Consider the following 16,948-nt stretch of genomic DNA (forward strand, 5'->3'; position numbering starts at 1 on the left):
AGCCCCCAATTAGATGCTTTCTAAAAGTGCCCTGGTCATAGTGTCTCTCCATAACAGTAGAACACTAACTAAGACAATAGTCAAAGATGATCTTGACCTCCTGATTCCCCGCATACACACACACACACACACACACACACACACACACACACACACACCGCCTCCAGTGCTGGCATTTCAGGCTACCCTCCTGCTGGGTTTATGAGGTGCTGGGTTTGGAACCCAAGGCTTTGAAGTATTTGGCAAATGCTCTGCTATTGTGCCAAGTTTTACTCTGAGTTAAAACCTTGAGGGATGGAGTGGACTCATGAACCTGAGGAAGCAAACACACCTCACAAGCCCCAGAAAAGATAAATCTTACAAGATTCATAAGGCGAAGCAGCTGTGGGTGCCGGGGAGAGGAGGCATCAACCTGTGGAGCTGTACGCAAGTACTGCAGGGAGCAGCTGAAAGGGTGCAGCTCCCAAGGTTGTCACTCTGGCCAAGGCTGATGCAGCAGCATTTAAGTTAGTATGCGCCTGTCACTAACCCCTCACCCACACTGCTGGATGGAACCCCAGTGAAGTTCACTGGGTCCCCAAGCTGAATGCTAGTGGGGTCTTACCTCTTTGGCCTATTGTTGATACACTCTCAGGATGGAGAACCATTTGTTCATTTCTCCCCAGAAAATGTGCACATGTCTACCAACTAGCTACAGTCTCGCCCCATGCCTGAAGCTTTCAACCTGCTGACTTCAGCCCCGGTTTGTGAACGTCCGAGTGACCAATATGATGTTTATCTTGCCTCTTCTAATGTCTTCAGGCTGGCTGGGCCAGCTCTGGGCAGACACAGGCGTCAGCAAGCTGTCTTCTCTGCAGGGAAGTGACCCACAGTCTGGCATGTGGGGCTCCATCCTTGCGTAGACCAGTCCAAACCAGGTAACAGAAATGGAGACTCAGCATTCTGAGACTTTATAGCATGCTTGACATTAGCATGGTAGCCAGGCATGATCGGACAGCTTGTATCTTGAGTGTCTTCTTTAAAATTCCATTTTCTAGTAATTAATTTTTATTATATTTTACAAAACAGTCAATCCATAACAGATTAGACTTTTTAAATGTTTGCTTTTGTCTTTTTTTGGGGGGGGGGGGTGTCAGGTCTTGCTATATAGCCCAGGCTAGCCTCAAGCTGGTAGTCCTCCTGCCTCAGCCTCTTGAGTACAGGAATAGCAGGTGGATACCATCACATCTTAGACATTAATTTTAAAGGGGTGCGGATGTCTTATACTGCAGAAAGTCTGGGAGCACTGCTGTTAGGAGATTCTGTCACTTGGGCCTGAGGTAGCTGGGGCACGGTTGAAACCAGAGCACTTGTGGCGACTGACCTGAGACTGTTACAAGATCAAGCCCACGTCATTCTCTCCAGGGAGCTCCGAGGCTCATGTCCCCCTGTGCCTCACTGAGGGCACACAGCAGCTAACAGTTGCTGGGGGGAGGTCTATTTCTCCAGCCCTGCATTGGCTCCTCCATGCATAAGACTGTAGGTTCAATCCCCAGTACATCTCCCTCCAAATGCAGAGCCTCTGTCTTTTCAAATGTGCATGTGTGGGCTCCCATGTGTAAACAGTGCTGTGCACGTGTGTGCACGTGTAAGCAGAAGCCAGAGGTTGAGCCAGATGTTTTCTTTGATCATTCCCTTCTTTACTGCGGCAGGGCCGCCTGCTGCCCTCAGAGCTTGCAGATTCATCTAGTCTAACTGGTCAACTTGCCTTGGGAATCCCACCTCACCTTCCCTCAGGCTGAGATTACAGTCAGGCCACCATGCCTGCTCACAGCATACACGGGTGCTGGGGATAGCCCTTCATTGGCCAAGCCACCTTTCCAGCCCTGCCCCACTTGGTATATATGACAGAACCCAACTCTTTTGTCTTATGAACTTGCGGCCCATCAACTAACTACAGATCTTCCTCAGAAATACTTGCTCTCTACTTAGACTCCACAGAAATGGGTTGGGATGCGAATTGCTTCAGGATAGTCGCAAGTTTCCCAGTGACAGAATCAAAGAATGGTTCCTAGATTTAGGTGAAGATCAACCAAAATTAAATAAAATTTAAAATGCAATGCCTATTGATAGCAGCCACTTGGTCAGCACGCAGTGGCAAGAAGTGGCTAGATACAGGCATACCAGGCCGTGAGGGTCTGTGTCTCCATGGGGGTTTTGTATCATATAGTACAAACATTTGCCAAAACTCATTTCATCACATAGCCAAAACCTGCTTTTAACTTTTAGGGGCTGGAGAGACGGCTTGGTTAAGAGCCATAGCTATTCTTGCAAAAAATCCAAGTTCTGTTCCTAACCCCCACAACAGGTGACTCACAGCTTCTTGAGGCTCCAGTTGCAGGGGATCATATATTCTCTACCGGCCTCTACAGGCATTCACACGCATGCATGCATGCTAGTACATGCACACACACACACACACACGCATATACAGCCTCCCACCCCCCCTACACTTATAGCGACATATACACATAATTTTAAAATAATGTATTTAAATGTATATAGTAGTATAAATAAAGTATATTTTAAAATAATATAAATGTATATTAAAACCATAGATAAATAATTATGTGTATGCAGACACACACACACACTCACACACTCACATATAAAGATCCACATGTAAATTGTAAGCTTTAAAAATTCTGAGTAGAGCTGGGTGGCACTTCAGTAGGCTAAATGCTTACCTTATAGCATGAAGATTTAAGCTCTATTCCCAGAACTCATGTTTTTAAATTAAAGTGAGTGTGGCAGTGTGGGCTTGTTACCTCATCACTGGGGAGGCAGAGACAGGTGGCTCCCTGGGACTCACTGGCCAACTAGCCTAGCTGAACTGGTGAATTCCAAGTTAATGACAGACACTGTCTCAAAAAAAAAAAGTGCACATTACTTAGTAACCAATACCCAAGTGACCTCCACACACATGCACACACACGTGCAAGAATACACACAACAAAACATATACACACACATGAAAATTAACTTCATTTTAAAAAAATAATAGTAAAAAGAGGCCTAAGGCCGTGGCTTCCTTGATGTATGTGATGCTCTGAGTCCAATCCCCAATATGAGGACAAACCCAGCTCTCTCACCAGTGACATACAGCACGGACTATTTAAAGGGTACCGCACCAGTGTCTGCTACCTGTTATGAAATATCCAAAATGAAGATTGATGGATGGAGAGATTATGATGCACCAAATGTCAATTATAGAATCAGGTGGTGGAAAAACCATGGTGAGGATTCTATCATTCCTCTACATGCTCTGAAAGTTAGACATCTTTAAGAAGATTTGAGTGGGGAGAAGCCAAGTCTTAGTGGGCTACACCTGCATCCAGACCCATCCATAAATGTCAGAAACTGAAGACTTGCGAGAGGGAAGGACCAAAGGGAGCCTAGGCTTGCTTCCAGTCCTGGGAAGTTCAGGACCAGGTGTTGAGGGATGACTCAGAGCCACTCAGATGTATGGGACAGAGGAAAGGTAACCGAGCCACGTGATAGAAGGCAGATTACTAGAAACAGGTTAATTAAGTTATAGGGGCTAGTTGGGGTGGGGGGAGCCTAAGCTAAGGCCCAGCTTTCATAGTTACTAATAAGTCTTCATGCTATTATTTGTGGGCTGGTGATCTTGACAAGAAAGTACTATTATAACAGGAGCCTAAGGATGAAACTCAGCACTAGAGCCCCTGCTAGAAACCCCCAGTGAGGGGCTGGGTGTGACTCAGAGGTAGAGCACCTGCCTAGAATCCCCCAGTGAGAAGCTGGGGTGTGGCTCAGTGGTAGAGCCCCTGCCTAGGATCCCCCAGTGAGGGGCTGGGGTGGGGCTTAGCAGTAGAGTGTCTGCTCATTATACAGGAGACCCTGAATTAAGTCTCCATCAATTTAAAAAAAAAAAAGAAAGAAACACTGCTCCTGAATGGGCAAACTAGCTGGGGCTGTGGGGGATGCTACCAGGTGCGACCATGACTGGAAGGGGACCAGGGCATGGAAGAGACATAGAAGTCTCATGTTTTGATGGAACACAATGTGGGTGTGAACTACACGTTTTGTTCGGTTGGTGAGAAGTTGTCACCCTGGTGCGTGTGCCCTGTGCACATCTGCATACACTTCAGTTGTCTTGAAGCGTGGTCCTTTCTCACCTTGCTCAGGGCTGAGGGGAAGCTCTCCTTCACAGATTCAAAGGTTTCTAGAGGATTCAGCAGGTAAAAGCTCTTGCTGAGTTCACATTCCAAGCACCCCCCACAGGAAGCCGGGTTTGGCCAGGTCTGCAAGCCTGGTGCTGCGGAGGTGGAAACTGGTATCACTGAGTTTGCTGTCCACCAGCCCAGCTCCAGGCTCAGTGAGAGACTCGAGAAAGAAGGCAGAGAGTGATTCATAAAGCCAAACACAGACAGCATCTTCTAAAAACCAGTGCAAACATACCCCATGCCCACCCCACACTTTAAAAAGTAATCGTGATTAACTTTACTAAAAGTTTGCTCCCAAGGCAGGCCTATTTCTCCGAGCCCGGTGTTGGAAGCGTGTGTCAGCTATTTTTTTAGGGGCATTGTCTTTCTGGTTCCTGGTTCCATTTCTGACCAAACTTCAGTCTCCCATGGTAGCAGCAACAGCCATCCTTCACATTACCCCTCCCAGTGAAGAAATCCAAGACTCCCCATTCCCAACTACCCTAGAAAAAACTTAAAAGGGGGGGCTCCCCCCAACCCCACAGTGGAATCCGTGGTTGACAGCTCAGGCTGGCTCAGTTTCACCCCATCTAAAGTAGGTGGCCTGGCCACCTTGGACTCAACACTCATTATCCCTGACCCAGGGCCAGCACCTGAGGCCCATTCATCCCTTACCTCATTACAGCCAGGTCTCCCAAGCCTTAGGCTCAAACTCAGCCCCTCCCCCTTTCTTATCTCCTTTTCTAACCTTCTGCATTTTTTTTCAAGTCTCATTTCCTGTCGGGTTTTGCATTTTTCTTCCCCGCCCCTACCAGCCTATGACACACTTTCTCTCTGTCTCCTACCTCTTCTCTCTCTGTGTCTCTGTCTCTCTCTCTCTCTCTCTCTTCCCTATGTCCTCTCTTTGAGTCCTCTGATCTCGGGAACCCTGGCCCCTGGCATCCCTATGGGTCTCTAAGGCCCAGGGAAGGTGGCCGCCTCAGACGGGTGCATGCTGGAGGCCGGAGCTCAGCGCTGGAGGAAACTGGAGGTCTGCGTGGAGGAAGTACCCGGAATCTGAGAAGCATGAGCGACCCAGGTATGTGCATCAGGGCTGGGGACGAGAGGAGGACGCGAAGAGGGGATACTTTGGGGACACCAGCTGTGCTCTAGAGGCAGTAGGGCAGGCAGGTGGTCTCCTGGGGTGGTAAGGATTCCATTCTTTAGTTGCCTCCCCTATCTTTCTCTCTCCTCCCCTAGCCCTCCCTAAGGGTTTTGGGAATGAACGTAGCCCTACCCCCCTACCCCGCCACCACCCCCACCCCCGCCTCCATGCTTCCTCCCGCTGAGCCACCCCTCCACCCCATCCACCCCTCCACTCCCCCACCCCCACCCAATGCACCTGCCGCAGAGGCTGGAGCAGAACTTGGCTGGTACCTGAATGCCTGGATGGATGTTTGCAGCATACAAGAGAGCCTAACTCAGGGGCTCTTGAGAAGGTGGTCCTCTTTGCTTTCCAAAGAGAGGTGCCAAGGCGTGGATATTTGGGGACCAATGACCTAATGCTTAAAGTCACCTCTCTATGCTCAATGGGGAGTTTGAAGAGTTTTGTCCCATAGAGGTTCTGTATTCAAGAGAGAGTGACACATTGTGAGGCTATATTATTTATGCCTTGGGAGATGGCTAAGGACTATTGCCTAAGGCTGCACTTCCTGTCACTGTCATAGCAAGGGGCGGCCAGCTCAGCATTGATCTCCATATGACCAGTCACTTGGATTTGTAGTTTGAAAAAAAAAATTCTTTTGACATTTATGACTTTTCTGGAAGGTACGACCTACTAGAAGGTGGGGGCAGGGGTCCTTCACCCAGCATTTATTCAGTACCTTCTCATGCGTCCGTGTGCTGGAAATCTCAGGCAGTAAATCAGTGAGTGTATGGACAGGAATTTAACCCCAGGGCTTCTTCACCCTGGTGCTTATCGGATCCCAGCTGTCTTCAGCCCCACAGCATCTCTGACGCAGAAATAGATCCCCTGGGCCTGCGACGGGCGCATCCAGGGTAAAGCCAGCAGCGCTCAGCCTTGCGACATCACAGGGAAATGGCCTGCACCTGTACAGATTCTAATAGCGACCTATCAGAAAGGCAGGCTGGTAAGTCACCACCCCAGCAGCTTCGAGCCTGCACAAGAACGATCCTCCCGTGACCGAAAAGGAAAATCGTTAGAGCAAAGACCTGCAGGCAAATGACAAGGTTGCCAGGAGCTCTGGAAGCTGAGTGGAGAACTGGGAGTTCTGGGCTAGCCTGGAGAGAAAGCCTAGAGAGACCAAACTCTCGCATGAGGACGCCAATGCTTTTGTCTGAGTCAAGCAGGGAATACTTCCTGGGTGGCTCTGTGCTTGACACATGGGGGCCTCAGAAGGAAGGTGAACCGTGAGGCTGCTTGCCCTGAGATGCCTGTCTTGCAGGCAGTATGCGCTATTGACAAAGAACTTAAGGAAGAGTATGGGAGACACTGCAGGGGTCAGTAAGGATCCCAGGCTGAGGCAGGCTGGTGATGCTCAGACATCATCTCCACTTTGCTATGCAGATTTGCAGCTTCTCTCCTATTAGGGATTGCTTTCATGGGGCTCTGGGTCTGCGTTTTGAGGTCAGGTGGGATGAGGGTCCATCGCTGACTTGTGCCCCAGCCCCTCACTGGGGGATTCTAGGCAGGGGCTCTACCACTGAGCCACACCCCAGCCCCTCACTGGGGGATTCTAGACAGGGGCTCTACCACTGAGCCACACCCCAGCCCCTCACTGGGGGATTCTAGACAGGGGCTCTACCCTTGAGTTTACCCTCAACCAGACTTTAATTTTCCACTCTCTATCTCTGTCTCTCTGCACATGTGCGTGTGTGTGCATGTGTGTGTGCATGTGTGTGTGTGTCTATGTGTGTCTGTGTCTGTCTGTCTGTGTGTATCTGACAAGGTCTCACCTATCCAGGCCAGCTCTTTGAATTCTTTGAATTCATTTTGTAGCCTAGGCTGGCTTTCATCCAGTCATTCTCCTGCCTCAGCCTCTAGAGTATCTGGGAGGATAGAATAGGCTTTAGCTACCAGGCCCAGCGTCCTCAGTATATTAAAAACAAAACAAAACAAAAAACCTGATCTTGCTTCTCTCTGCTTTGAAGGTCATAAAGACGGGGCATTGTTATGCCTTATAAGGGCCAGTTTCCCAGGCAGCCCCCCCAGCTCAGACCATAGCTTGGCTTGCTGTTCTGCAAAGTCAGACCTGTGATATTTGAATTAAAATATATACATAGGATCAAGAGGAGAGAGCAGCTGGGCCAGTGTTCCCTCTTCAGGGTCTAGGGTCTGGATTGGTTGAAAGGCCATGGGAACAGCCTGTTGAGCTCTGTGATGTCACTCTCTAGTAGACCCAGGGTACCAACCTTGCTGACTTCAGCATCCTCCATGCAGTTCTCAGTCTGTTTGGTGGTGACCCCTTTGGGGTCAAATGACCCTTTCCCAGGGATCACCTAAGACCTTTGAAACAGACATTTACCTTATGATTCCCAGCAGTAACAAAATAATAGTTAGGAAATAGCAATGAAAACAATTAATGGTTGGGGGGGGTCACCACAACATGAGACACTGTATTAAAAGGTCACAACATTGGGAAAGTTGAGAACCACCACTCTGTGATATTAGGGACAATTATGGAAGATGTCCTGGGGCTGGAGACATGGCTCGATGGTCAAGAGCAAGTACTGCTCTTGCAGAGGACCTGTGTTCATTGTCTAGCAGTCACATCCCAGCTTACAGCTCCAGGAGATACAACGCCCCCTTCCGGCCTCCATGGGCACTGCACTTACCTGTGAATAGCCACACACACAGACATACAAATGACTGTATTTGAAATAAATTCTTTTTAAAAAATTAAAAAGGGAAGATGGGCCTGCCACTCACTGACTTTGCTATGAATAACCAAGCCCCAGGGACCATCCAAAGTTAAAGTTGGAGATCAGATTTAGAGGCGCAGCATCACTGACTGCTCCCACGGTAACCCAGCTGGGTAGGTTATCTCGCCCAGGCTTCATCAGCCTCAGTTTCCCTGTTTACAGTCCCAGTCATATAGGACGCTTGTGAGCATTAAAAGAAATCAGAGAGTTATGCCCAGGAAATCTACCCTGGGAATAAACTGCTCTCACTTGTGTGGCTGCATGGCTCAAGCCAGCTGGAAAATGCTAGGATTGATTGAAATCTGGGAATGAAAAGAAAGGAAAAAAAAACAGCTTTCAAAGGAGCCTCTCAAAAAATGCTTTCTGTTGAAGAAAAATGACAGGGTTTTGCTTGGATTTTTTGCAATGCTAGAGACTGAAGCCAGGGAATCACTCAAGTTAGACAAGAGCTCTATCACTAAGCCATGTCTCCAGCCCCTCAATGAGGGATTCCAGGCAGATGCTCTACCACTGAGCCATACCCCCAGCTCCTCACTGGGGGATTCTAGGCAGGGGCTCTACCACTGAGCCATACCCCCAGCTCCTCACTGGGGGCCCTTTCTCAGGTTCTCTACCACAGGGAACACATCCTTAATCCCACAGAAAAATTACAAGGAACAGATTCCCAGGTGCCATCCTCTTCATCCAGCCAGGCCATGTGGGAAGAACACAGACCTTATAAACCGCCAATGCAGAGCACAGCCCATACAGAGCCCCATACTCCCCTCTAGGAACCCTACTCTCTGTCCCAGTGGTTTTAATGGGTCACTGTTTTCAGAAAGGTAACCTTTCGGGCAGTGATTTGCTCAAGGGATCATAGTTTATAACGGTCCCTCTCAGGTTTGCATAATGGGTGGCCGAGGCCCAGTGCCAGGAGTAATAAAAGCTCACCACCAGGTCCTGCTGCCTGGCAATCGCTCGCCCTTCCCGCCTTTGGCTCCTCCTTCTATCACCACTACAGCTGCTGCACTGCAATGGTCCACACCCATTCCTGACTGGATGATGCTCCCGGCAGAATGAGCAAGAGAAGGGTATGAGAACTTCATTTTGGCCCTACCCCCACTTTTTAGAATCGCATCCTCCTTCCTGCCTCTCTCACTGAGGAGTATGCAAACAGTAGAGTGAAGAACCCACACTCTTCCCTGCATCCTCACACCTAGAGGGAATGAAGCTAGCACCTGCTGGAACTCTTGCTTTCTCTGGCCACTGCCACCCGTAGGAGTGACCTCACTGTTAGGAAGCAAGATGCTTTACGAGAAGATCTAGGGACTTGGAGCCAGATGGAGAGCCTACTGTCCCAGCTTCGCTATCTATGAGCTGTGGGACCTCAGCAAAGTGTCACATATAAAACACCATCCTTGGAACTGCAAAGATACCTTCGTGATTGAAGGCTTGTTGCTCTTGCAAAGGGCCTGGGTTCAGTTCCCAGAACCCTCACGGAGGGTCATAACTATCTCTAACTCCAGTTCCACCATACCTGGCATTCTCTCTGGCCTCTGTAGGTACTGGGTGCATACATGTTGCCTATGCATACATGAAAGTAAAACTCTTATAAAATAAAAAATGAGTAAGCCTTGATGCAAAAAAAAAATACCCTCCAAACCTATGGAAATGGCTCGATAAAGCATTTGCTTTGCAAGCGTGAGGTCCAGAGTTCTATTCCTAACACTTACATAAAAATTCAGGACATGTTGGCATGTAGTTTTAATCTCAGAGCTGGGGGTGCAGAGACAGGCAGATCCCTGGGCTTGCAGGCCAGCCATGGCTGAACTGATAAACTGTAGGTCAATGAGAGGCCCTGAGCAGAGGTGGACAATGATGTAAATGGTATAATTCCTTATGATAATGGTCAAGATTATCTTTCTGGCTTCCTAGTGAATTTAAAAAGTAAAAACAAAAGCACACACACACACACTGTTCCCTAAATGGACTTGGAGTGCAGGTCTGTCGTCCCAGCTACTCAGAAAGCTGAGTCCGGAAGATGGCAAGATCAAGTCCAACAAGGGCTACAGTGAGTTCAAACAATCTGGGAGACGCAGTGAGACCCTGTCTGTCTAAAATTAATCTTAAAAAAGTAAAGGTATCATCCCTTAATTAACACAGATAGAGTTGCACGTGAAGCCAGTGTGTCGCAGAGCTTCAGGGCACATATTTCACGTTTTCTTTTGCCTTAATTATTATGAGGATGTGAGGCAGAACAACTTTAAAAGTGCAAAGCCGTAGGGAAAGCGGAGAGTCTTTCCCTGATATATATAAAGAGCACCTGTGAATCAACAGACATTGGAGCCTGCTAATTTTATCCTGAATGGTACAAATAAAAATTCTTTTAGGATGTGTGAGCTAGTTGGTCCCTTTCAAAGTGACTCAGCTCTAGGCCACAGACAGGATGGCTGTGTGGGTGGCACAGGGTAGACCTGGGTGGAACTTCACCTACTCCAGAGGAAGAGAGTTCAACCCTGTGGGGGAAGCGACAAAGGAGACAAACAAACAGAGAACAGGCAGAGCAATCAACACCGGTTACCATGAACCCACGTGAAATGATACCAAGGGAGAATGGTGGACTAGAAACACTCGGAACCATTTGATGGGAAAAGGGAGGCGGGGAAGATACCTGGCAGTAATGCCGGGACACTGAGGAGGATGGAAAGTTCATCCTGGGTTGTATAACAAATTGGGGAAGAGGGTCGAGGAGAGGGTAGCTCAGTGGGTAGAGAGCTTGCTGCACAGATGTGAGGTCCTGGGTCCAGATCCCTAGGACTCAGGCGAACACTGAGAGCTGTGGCAGGCTTTCTTAGACTGCCAGCTCTGGGTAAGGGGATCTGAGACAGCAGGAGTTATCCAGTCTAGACTATCAGTGTTCAGTGAGAGACTGTCTCAAAATATCAGATGGAGAACTGCTGAGTAAGACCCTCAAAGTCAGTGTCTGATCACCACAGGCGTGCATAAGGATGAGTGTGCATGCACACTCATGTGTGCACACACAGATTAGGAAAGAAAGAGAAAAGGGGAGGGGTATAGAGGAAAGAGGAGGAGAAGGCTTGGTGAAACCCACCCAGGGCAAATAGGAAAGGGGTCTGGCAGCTTCACTGTTGACATTATATATCAGCGTGTAAATGAATAAACCTCACAGCTCAAGAATTCTGCTTGTGAACCACTACCTCACAGATGTACTTGCACAAGCATGCAAAGATCTGTGCACCCAGACATTCATGCAGCTGCAGTTTATTACAGGGTAGGACCAGCTGCACAATGGATGCTATTGAGGGCATTGATGAGAATCTTATTTGATCAGTGGGTGGAAGACAACGCTAAAATATTTGTGGGATGCTACTTATGGCAGGACCTCTGGGTTTGGGTAGGAAGTTTCAGGATTGAAAACATTTATCTCGGATCCTTTTCTTTTACCCAAAATGTATGTGTGTTTGTATATATCTATGTATACATGTGTTTCTGTGTATACATGTGTGTACAAGTGTGTATATGGGCACATGTACCTGCATATTCATGTGTATGCATGCATGTGTGCACCTATGCATGTGTACATGTATGTATAGTGCATGCATAAATGTGTGCACGTGTATATGCATGTGCATGTGTATATGTGTAGTGTATTGTGTGCATACATGTACATGTATGTGCATATAGAGAGCAGAGGTCAGCCTCAGATGTTGTTCCCAGGAGATCTCCAGTCTGTTTTGGGGACAAGGTCTCAGCAGCCTGCGGCTCATTGATTAGGTTGGCCTGGCTGGCCCGTGAAACCCAGGAATCCTCGTGTTTCCACCCAGTGCAGGAGTTACAAAGATGCACCCGCATAACCACCTTTCATGTCTGTGCTGGGGATTGAACTCAGGTCCTCACACTTGCATAGCAAGCTCTGCTGAGAGAGCCCACATCCCTGCCCCCAGCCCTTGTCTGAAACTTTTTTTAACGCCATGAGTTGGGTTCTAGCTTTTGGGGATTCCAACTAACCAAGACAGAACAGCATTTCCTTCAGTGCTGAGTATCCATTCCAGCTTTGTCCCGCCATGTCAACAGCGTGAGAACCCCCGGGCTGTGGTCTCTGTTGGGATGCAAAACTAGGGCTCACCAGTGGGGGAAAACCTCCATTTTACTTCAGTAGTTATTATATTATTATTATTATAATTTTAGTTAGAGTTTCTATTGCTGTAAAGAGACACCGTGACCATGGCAACTTTGGCAAAAAAAAAAAAACATTTAATTGGGGTGACTCACTTACAGTTTCAGAGGTTCCGTACATTATGGAGGCAGGTGTGATATGGTGCCAGAGCTGAGAACCCTACATCTTGTAGGAAGTCAACTGACTGTCACACTGAGGGAAGCTTCAGGAAATAGACGAAGAGACCTCAAAGCTTGCTCCCACAATGACACACTTCCTCCAACAAGGCCAAACCTCCTAATAGCGCCACTATCTTTGGGGATCATTTTTTCAAACCACCCCTATACTATTGTTGTTGTTGTTGTTAACATGTTTGGGTATTTTGCTTGCATGTATGTCTATGTACCACCTGTGTGCCTGGTGCCCACAGAGGCCAGAAGAGGACATAGAATCTCCTGGAACTGAAGTTGCAGATGGTTGTGAGCCCCCACATGGGTGCTAGGAATTGATTCTAGATCAGAGCCTTTAATCACAGAGCCATCTCTCCATCTGCCATTTCTTTATTTATTTTGAGACAGGGTCTCACTATATATATAGCTCTGGCTAGCCTGGAGCTTGCTGTGAAGACCATGCCGGTCCCAAAGTCACAGAGATCCTCCTGCCTCTGCTTTCTGCTAGGTTTAAAGACATGTGCCGCCACACCAGGCCTGGCATCGCTCCTTTTCTGATTATTTTTGTACATATGTGTACATGCACAGGGATGTGCAAGTGTGCACATATATGTGAAATCAGAAGAGGATTTCAGGTGTCCTGCTCCATCACCCCGAACCTTCTTCTCTTGAGAGAAGCAAACCTGCAACCAGGCCAACAGGCAGCAAGCCCCAGCAATCCACCTGTCTCCACGCCACCCCACACAGTACTAGAATCACAGACAAGCATATGACCACACCCAGCGATTATGTGGGCACTGTAGATTTGAACTCAGAGCCTCAGCATTGCTCAGCAGACACTCTCCCTGAGTCTCCTAGGCTCAGGCTTTGATTTCATTATGATAGCACACACACTGTCCCATCCAGTCTTACACACACAGCTCGATGAGCTTGGTTTTGTTTCCTTAGACTGGGCTACACAAGGCAATTTTCATACCCAAAAAAAAGGTGTCTTTTGAGCACATCCCTTCCCCTCCCCCTCCCCTGCAGCTCCCCTCCCCCACCTCGTTCCCCTGGGTGGTTTCACTTCTATTTTCATGTCCTCTGCACATAGAGATTTTGGGCAGCTGTAGAAAATCTAGGACAAGAGAGATTTTGTGTACACACGTGGAGCCAATCTTAGGCATGGGCCATCCATAGACACCCAGGGTGCCTCTCACAAGACCTCCTGACAGCCAGCCCCAAGGCGAACTCTCCCCTGCATTGTTCCATAAGCCTTGCTTCGCCTACCCTGGCCTTCACACCAATGCAGCCACACAGGATTGACCCCTCTCTGGCCTTTTTATACGGAAGGTCTGGGGAACCCCTCCAGGTTGGGTCTTGCTGAGGCTGGGCAGCACATATTACATATTTACTATATTTTTTTCCATTCTACCACTGGTAAGCGTGTCTATGTGGTGAAAGGTGTGTACTGGCCTGGGAATAGCTCAGTGGTAATGTGCTTACCCAGCCCGTGTGAGGCCCTAGGTTTAATTCTCAGCACTGAAAACAAAACAAAGCAAAACACAAAGCATGCTTGGGCTAGACAGCTAGATCCAGCTTCGTTAAGTCCAGTTCTGCTGGCAATGTCCTGAGCACCCTACTCTAAGTCAGTCGGTACCTTCTCCTGTGGTGGACTGGATGAAAATGGCCCCCATATATTTGAATGGCTGGTGCCCAGTTGGTAGGCTCCTTGGGAAGGATTAGGAGGTGTGGCCTTGTTGGGGAAAGTGTATCCCTCCCTGGGAGTAGGCTTTGAGATTTCAAAAGCTCATGCCGGGCCCAGCCTGTCTCTCTGCTTCCATCTTTTGGATCAGATCTTTAAGCTCTCCGCTACTGCTCCAGAGCCATACCTGCCTGCTGCCATGTTCTCTGCCGTGACCATGGACTCTGAAACTGTAAGCAGGCCCCCAGTGAAATGTTTCCCTTTATAAGTGGACTTGGACATGCTGTCTCCTCACACCAACAGAACAGTCACAAAGACGCCTCCCCAGCATGCTTAGCCAAGGCTGACTTTGACCATGTCGTTGTCATAGAGTGACCTCATGGCCTGTTTGGTCTGATGCTTGCTGATCTGGACACCCATGGTGAACACAGATGTGGGCTTGTCCTCCCAGGAGTGGGGGATGGGATGGCCACCTGAGCTCGGTATGCTTCTATTGGCTGGCTTCACTTCGAGGGATCTTAGGTTCTCTCTTTCATTAAACAATTTGGGGTGCACGAGGCACAGTTTGTGTGTAGTGGTCAGAAGACAGCCTGTGAGGGTCAGTCCTCTTCTTCTGCCATGTGAGCCCCAGAGATCAGGTCGTCGGGCTCAACCGCAAGCCCCTTTCCCTGCTGAGCCCCCACACCAGCAATGTCTATTCTTAGTCTGCTGGGCCAGCAGCACTTGAGATTTAGGGAATTATTACTAGTATGAAGTAAAACTGCATTTTATTGACACTGATAATTCTCTTGTCACCTCCAGAAAGGGCTTTGTGACTCACTAAAGTCTTAGAAGAAGAAATCGCTTTTTAAAAGATATTTGCATGTAGTTGGGCATTTGGTTCCGAGGAAATGTTTGATTGAGTAACAGTGGCATGGCATGAGTCCCCCAAAGCCTTCGGCCTTCAGTCTTCAGTTGGTTTAGAAAACACAACTTGTGGGGTCAGATGGCTGGGGGCCAGGGGGAGGGCAGGACCCACAGGTTGGAGGAGAGAATCCATTGTCTTCTGGTCACAATACATACACTACGACAGGAGTGCTTCTGCGTGTGCACACATGCACACATTGAAGGCAATTCTAGAAAAACTCATTGTGTGCTGGACTTGATCGTGCATGCCTGTAACCCTGGACTGCAGCAAAAATATTGCAGGTTTGAAGCTAGCCTGAACTACCTGGTGAGTTCCAGGTTAACCTGAGCTACATAGTAAGACTTTGCTTGCTTGCTTGCTTGCTTGCTTGCTTGCTTGCTTGCTTGCTTGATTGATTGTTTAGAAAAAGATGAAGAAGGTGTCTGGGAAGTGGTTCTGTGGGTAAGAGCACTTGCTGTGCAAGCCTGGGGACCTGAGTTCAAAGACCCAGCACCCAGGGAAAAAGCCAAACATGGCTGTACATGCCAGCAACCCCAGCACTGGAGGGTGGAGACAGGTAGATCCTGGGAGCATTCTAGCTAATTGGCCTCACTGAAACAGTGAGCTTCTAGTTCAGTAAGAAACTGTATCTCAAGGCAAGAAGGCACAGTGGTAGAGGAAGACACTGCCAACACACACACACACACACACACACACACATACACACGGAAACTTTTTGAATTTCACCTTAAACAAAAAATTAAGAAATTTATATGGTTTAATATCCTTTAAGGGAGGGGCTTTGACTTGGGTTTGGATCACTGAGCCATAGGGCACTCTTGGCCAAGTCCCTTCACTCCACAGAGACTCAGTCTTCTCATTATTCAAAGGAGAAGATCAAATGGGAAGATCAAAAGGCATTCCATTTTTCAGGCCAATTCCAGTCAACTGGTAATGGCTTCCAGGAGCACTTCCTAGAGAATCCAAACTCAGCAGCAGAACATTCTGAGATCGATTGCTGATGTCTGCTGCGGTCAGGAGTCTGAAAGGGGCACCCTGGGCACCCTTTCCTCTTCTCCACCAGCTACAAACTCCGTGGTGACCTTGTGACTTTGAACAAATCACTTCACTGCCCCCAAGATTTTGTTTCCTGGCGAGACAAGATGAAGACGAATAATCGCTGCCTTCCTGCTCCACAAGATTGCTCAGAGGCGCTTGCGAGCTAAGTGGGTGAAAAATGGAGAAGGGAAGAGCAGAGCCTTCTGTGAAGTGAAGGTTGATTTTTATTAATTGACCTCTCGGGCGTGGATCCTGTCGTCAGCCCTGGACTCCTCTGCATCAGCCTTTGCTCTGACCTTCAGCATCCTCCTTCCAAGGGAAGATAGGGCCATTTGGCTTCCCTGGGGTCACAGAGAAATGGAGGAAATACTATGGTCCTTCAATAACACAAGATCTTTCCATCTTTAATGCTGGTGTGTGCGTGTGTGTGTGTGTGTGTGTGTGTGTGTGTGCGCGCGCGTTTAAATGCATGTGCATGCATGTGCAGTCAGAGGTCAACCTTGAATGTCATCCTCAGGAGTCATTCATCTTGGATATTTCTTCTCTTTTATTTTAGGCAGTTGTTGGGAGGGGTGTATGGTTTATATGCAATAATATCATGTGTGTGGAGGTCTGAGGATAATTTGCATACATGGTTTGCATGCTGTAGCATGTGTGTGGAGGTCCGAGGGTAATTTGCATAAATGGTTTGCATGCTGTAGCATGTGTGTGGAGGTCCGAGGGTAATTTGCATACATGGTTTGCATGCTGTAGCATGTGTGTGGAAGTCTGAGGATAATTTTAGGGAGTTGGTTTTCCCTTTCTACCACATAGGTCTCAGGAATCAAACACAGGGCATCAGACTTGGTCGCAAGCTCCTTTATTCTC

General features: G+C 48.2%; 1 protein-coding gene across 1 annotated transcript in view; it reads left to right on the top strand.

The window, feature by feature from the left end:
- The first annotated feature begins 5,012 nt into the window (after positions 1-5,012).
- The window catches only part of Card11 (caspase recruitment domain family member 11), a 125,831-nt gene continuing 113,895 nt past the window's right edge, over positions 5,013-16,948 (top strand). Inside the window, exon 1 of the mRNA XM_050163246.1 lies at positions 5,013-5,283. The gene's annotated coding sequence lies outside the window, so the exon portion shown is untranslated. The remainder of the gene's footprint in view (positions 5,284-16,948) is intronic.

The sequence above is a fragment of the Alexandromys fortis genome, unplaced genomic scaffold (assembly GCF_014885135.2).
Source record: "Alexandromys fortis isolate MF-2015 unplaced genomic scaffold, M_Fortis_MF-2015_v1.1 scaffold_144, whole genome shotgun sequence".
Lineage (NCBI taxonomy): Eukaryota > Metazoa > Chordata > Mammalia > Rodentia > Cricetidae > Alexandromys > Alexandromys fortis.